The sequence below is a fragment of the Tasmannia lanceolata genome, unplaced genomic scaffold, assembly GCF_043159265.1.
Source record: "Tasmannia lanceolata isolate RefF3 unplaced genomic scaffold, GAP_Taslan_0.1 ptg000012l, whole genome shotgun sequence".
In the NCBI taxonomy this organism is placed as follows: Eukaryota; Viridiplantae; Streptophyta; class Magnoliopsida; order Canellales; family Winteraceae; genus Tasmannia; species Tasmannia lanceolata.
In genome coordinates this window covers 51151981-51157980 of record NW_027518689.1, presented here as the reverse complement: position 1 = coordinate 51157980, position 6000 = coordinate 51151981, and positions in this window count along the sequence as shown.

Here is a 6000-nt window from a genome sequence, read left to right as displayed (position 1 = left end):
GTCATCAAGCACGGACCTTTGTATCTCTGGTTATCCATTGCAAACAGAGCATTTGTTTTGGTTCCATGGCGCATCCATGGATGACGACTCTGAGTTATTTTTCAGATATATCTTGGTTTCGAGCCCTGGCTCCGGATCAGGATGTATCTCTTTCTTTTTATATCGCCACTCATGCTATGCTGTGAGGGGGCATCCGTTTCGAGAGTTCCTTGGCAGAGCTCTCCTTCACGTTTGTGGAGATCTAGAGGGTGTTAGGGACCCGTTCCCTCGCCGCCCTCGGATCGGGGTCCACAGGCTGGCGACTCTGCTGGGGAGTTCTTGGAACATTGCCTAACTCTTTAAAAATGCCATCTTTACTAACTTTGGAGAAATTTGAGCTAAAATTATTTTAAATGGGAACTCTATCGTTAGAATCCAGGGGCACCAGATAGGTGCGTAATTAAAACAAGGGATTCACACACTCACATCATGCATAATCATTTTTTTTTATTATTTCTTTAATTGTTTTTTATTGTTTTTTATTATTGGTTCCACGGGATAGATTCAATGCGTACCCGACTGGGATGTTATTACACCCTGATGGTGCTGTTGAATCTATTTCCAAGCTATGCGCCGGAGCTGCAGCCGTAGACACTGGGTGTGCTGGTGTTCCACAGCAGCCGATGAGCGGTGAACATACTCTGTATAATGCTGGGCGTGCTGGCGTTATACATCAAGGGTATGGTCATATGCATAGTACCCGATAGATTGAGTCCGGAGCCCTACTTTGTTTTATATATTATGTATATACTTACTGACCTAGTGAAACCCAACTAGGAAGTACCCGTGTTTATATAAGTATATTGCATTCATATAAGGGTCGAACATGTGTTGCTCACACATGTGCAGCCTAGAGTTTGGAGCCTTGTCCCCTTTGTAGACTAGGGTAGTTCATTTTATATGGCTACAACATGGTCCTAGTACATCCGTTTGGCGCATCCATGGATGGCGACTCTGAGTTATTTTTCAGATATATCTTGGTTTCGAGCCCTGGCTCCGGATCAGGATGTATCTCTTTCTTTTTATATCGTCACTCATGCTATGCTGTGAGGGTGGCATCCGTTTCGAGAGTTCCTTGGCAGAGCTCTCCTTCACGTTTGTGGAGATCTAGAGGGTGTTAGGGACCCGTTCCCTCGCCGCCCTCGGATCGGGGTCCACATTATGGCAACTCTTTTACACTAGTGGGGCTGTCCCAAGTAAGATAAAGTGGTGAATATATCATTTGCCAATGTAACAGTATTTGTGGGCTGTAAATTTTCTAAATGCAAGTTATATTTTTGTAAGCCCAATGGTTTCCACCTCGGCATTCCCATCTTATTTTGATGATTCCAATACACAAGTGATTTATGATCACTAATGTGTTTGATTGTCTAAGTTGTAGATCACATTGGTGCTAAGACAAGATTGCTTGGATTAAGGCCAAAAAAAGCTCTCATTGGACCACATCATGAAGGCCAAAGACATCGAAGTCCAAGACGATTGAAGACTTGAAGAATCGCATTGAAGATCAAAGTTATATTAGATTGTATTAAGATCCAATCCTAGTTTAGGATTTTGAAAGACATAATTAAGTAAATCTCACACACCCTAAATATATAAGTGATTGTCCTTGTGGTGTTCCAACACCTTGGAACCCTCATAGCAATCCCATCTTGGTTGAGAATTGGAAGCCCAAAACAGAAGTGAAAATCTGCTCAACATAGGCTTCTCGGAACTCCGAGAGAATTCTCGGAGCTCCGATTCTCTCGGAGTTCTGAGATTTGGTCCAGTAAACATTTTTCATCTTCTGTTTGTATTCCCGGAACTCCGAGAGAAATTCTCGGAACTCCGAGAACACCAATAACGGTCAGATTTATATCCGTTGGTGTTTTTCCAGGAATTACCACAATGCCACTGAACGGTCATATTTTGGTTTTCCTATATATATGGGCATTCTAAACTTCAAGACCATCAATCCTAACACTCTCAAACTTCATTTGAACATCCAAAGAGTGAATCAAACTTGATTATGCCTCTCATCCTCTAAAGATTAGGATTGGATCATAGGCTAAATTTGTACATCTTCTACATCTTGTAAACCCTTGTGAGGGATTTTTTGTTCTTTCTTTCTTACTCAAAGAACTTGTATTGGGCGAGTGTTCGGAGAAGCGTAGCCCACTCTCCGTGGTGAAGATTGCCACCAAGGTTAAAGGTAATCGGAATTTGTAATCGGCACCGATCTTCGCCGGAGTTAAGAAGATCACATAGTGAAGCCATCAACGGGTTTGGTTGGTGGAGTGGAGTAGGCCTTGCGTTTCGAGGACCGAACCACTTTAAATCTCGGTTGCAATCTCTCTTACTCTTGCTCTTTATTTGCATTTGCACTGTAGATTTAACTTGTGTGCTTGAATTTTATTGTTGATCTCTTAATTTCCAAAATTTGGTTTGAGTTTTCAAAAGAGTTAAAACTTGTTAGAAACCTACTTCTTCCCTCCTCGTTTGTTGCCAATTCGGGACCACCCTTGGAATTTCACTTAGTATCAGGCAAAGGCTCTTAAAAGATTTTCTTTTCTATAAATGATAAAAGGCGCCCCTTCTATTATATTTTTTAGGAAAAATTATTAAAAAAATACAAAGTTTTGTCTAAATTGTGAATTAAGGGTAGTGATTTGAAAGTTAAAAAAAAGGTGCTGTCAGGTGAGAGAAGATGACTTTTAGGACAAATATACCCCTCCTACCTCTTTTTCCCTCCACCTTTTTGCACCTATCCCTATGCACTTATTACCTTCTCACCTACCACCTTCTTCTTCCTCAAGGCTTTCCTAAAGTGGAAAACTCCATGGAAGGGTTTATTCATGATAAACTTATCGAAGCAATGTTACAAAATGCAAAGAAAATGGATTTTAAGCTTAAAACTGAATTTTGTTGTTTTCCCGATCTTCAAGATATATCCATTTTCTTTGCATTTTTGGATTCTAAAACATCAAAACCAAGCTTCAATTTATGGTTGCCTGCATGACACTAGGATCACAACGTATATCCCTATTATCCTTGGAATTGTTACTCAATTTGAAGATAAAAATCCTTGGAATTATCCCTATTCTACTGGCTTCCGTCGAAAGTCCGAACAAAACTTCGGACTTCCGAATGGAAGCCAGTATACGTAACCAAATTACCGGTTCCATTCGAAGTCCGAAGGTTTGTTCAGACTTCCGAACAAACCTTCGGACTTCCGACGGAAGGTAGTAGATTTGGTTCCCTATTGGTTTCGGGGTATAAGATGTGGTTCCCTAGTGAAACCACATTTTATACCTCGGAACTACTAGGGAACCACATTTTATACCCCGGAACCAATAGGAAACCACATTTTCTACCCCAGAACCACTAGGGAACCACATTTTATACCCTTGAACCTCTAGGGAACCACATTTTATACTCCGGAACCACTAAGGAACCACATTTTATACCCCAGAACCACTAGGGAACCACATCTTATACCCCAGAACCACTAGGGAACCACATCTTATGAACCGCATCTTATACCCCGGAACCACTAGGGAACCACATCTTATACCCCGGAACCACTAGGGAACCACATTTTATACCTCGGAACCACTAGGGAACCACATCTTACACCCCGGAACCACCAGGGAACCACATTTTATACCTCGGAACCACTAGGGAACCACATCTTATACCCCGGAACCATTAGGGAACCATATCTTATACCCCAGAACCTCTAGGGAACCACATTTTATACCCCAAAACCAATATGTAACCCCATCTTATACCTCGAAACCAATAGGGAACCAAATCTACTGCCTTCCGTCGGAAGTCCGAACGTTTGTTCAGAAGTCCGACTCGGAATTCCGAACAAACCTTTGGACTTCCGAATGGAACCATTAATTTGGTTATGTATACTGGCTTCCATTCGGAAGTCCGAAGTTTTGTTCGGACTTCCGACGGAAGCCAATAGAATAGGGATAATTCCAAGGATTTTTATCTTCAAATTGAGTAATAATTCCAAGGATAGTTGGGATATACGTTGTGATCTTAGTGTCATGCAGGCAACCATAAATTGAAGCTTGGTTTTGATGTTTTAGAATCCAAAAATGCAAAGAAAATGGATTTATCTTGAAGATCGGAAAAACAACAAAATTCAATTTTAAGCTCAAAATCTATTTTCTTTGCAATTTGTAACACTGCTTCGATAAGTTTATCATGAATAAACCCTCGTGAATACGAAACCCTATTGTAAATGGCAACCTTCAAAACCCTTCCATGGAGTTTTCCACGTTAGAAAAGCCTTGAGGAAGAAGAAGGTGATAGGTGAGAAGGTAATAAGTGCATAGGGATAGGTGCAAAAAGGTGGAGGGAAAAAGAGGTAGGAGGGGTATATTTGTCCTAAAAGCCATCTTCTCTCATCTGACAGCACATTTTTTATAAATTTCAAATCGCTACACTTTATTTACAATTTAGACAGAACTTTGCATTTTTTTAATAATTTTTCCAAAATAATATCATGAAATGAGTTTACCAAACATTGGAAAATTTATTTTCTATGAAAAAATTCATTGGTTTCCAATACAAAAAATATCCAAGAAAAGTTTTCCCTGAGATTCAAAGAGCTAGGGGTCCGCATTAAGAAGGCAAGTGCCCAATAAAAGTTTATCAAGTTTTTATTTTTATTTTTCTGAGATGAGGCATTCCTAATATCTAAGCATGGCCAACATCAATAATCAATAATTATAGGTTGGGGATGCTAGTTGAATACGCATGGGAAACTGTATGTGTAATTGAGACCACAGTGTAAGAGAGGGATCATGATCAAGCTGTTGTATGCTGTCCTGACAACGTTTTTTGGATTTTAAGTGAGAAATTCATGTTTTAAAAATCTCTCATGCATCCTGAGATTTCTAAAACTTGAAAATATGGGAGGATCTGCTACTCCCTTGCTGACGGAAAGAAGGGCGAGAAGTAAAAAACGACTCTCTTAGCTACAATTTTGAAGAAATCCCAGATTCTAAAATCCACGTATCCAAACGGCACCCTTAGTTTTTTTCAAAATCATGTGTTTTATGGTAAAAAAAGTTTTGGAAAATATTTTCTTAAAGTTGTTTTGGAAAAAGAAAAACTTCTTTGAAAAAGTTGCTTTTTTCTTTTGGTTTTTGTAGAGAGTGTAGAAGTGCATTGAGAAGATAGTCCCACATTCCTTGTGAGAAAAGTTGGAGATGGGTAGATATTACTTTACCGACTCCTTTCTCTTCATCTCTTGTTTAGTTGCACAATGGGTCTCAGCCATTGGGTTGAAACGCGGGTTGCACCGTCTGTAGACGCCAGTAGGGCGCTAGTGGCGCACTTTGCACTTTGCACACGCGCACCGATGGTGGTTCCGAGCGGGTGCGATCTAGACCCATAGGATCGTGCTCGGATGTGCCAATGGCTAGTGCCTGATCGGTTGCGATTTGAGTCATCGGATTGATCGGTTGCGATCTGGATTGTGAGGAGTCACTTCCAAAAGGTCAAGAGGCGATTGGGTCCGAATCGTAGATTGGCGATCTGTCGCGATCTAACGGTTAAGGGGAGGAGGGGTTTTAAATATCCTAACAATCACTCTAGGATTGATCTGGATCATTGAATCGCGAATGGGCGCGATCTAACAGCCAGAGTTCAAATATTTCTGGTGCAATTCTTAAAAGTTTCAGTGCATTAATGCACTCTTTTTTTGCAAAACCAGTAATTTGATTGATTCTCTAAGGCTTGTTATTCTCTGCGGGCATTTTGGATTTGACTATGCTTATGCACATCGTCGTCAGAGACTAGTAGGAATTTCCTACTGGCTTCATTGTATCTTGTCATTTTTACATACTGTTTTCATTGCTATTTATCTAATTGCTGTTATACTGCAGAAACAGTAATTAGACTGATTCTCTAAGGCTTGTTATTCTCTACAGGTATTTCGGATTTGACTCCACTTGTGCA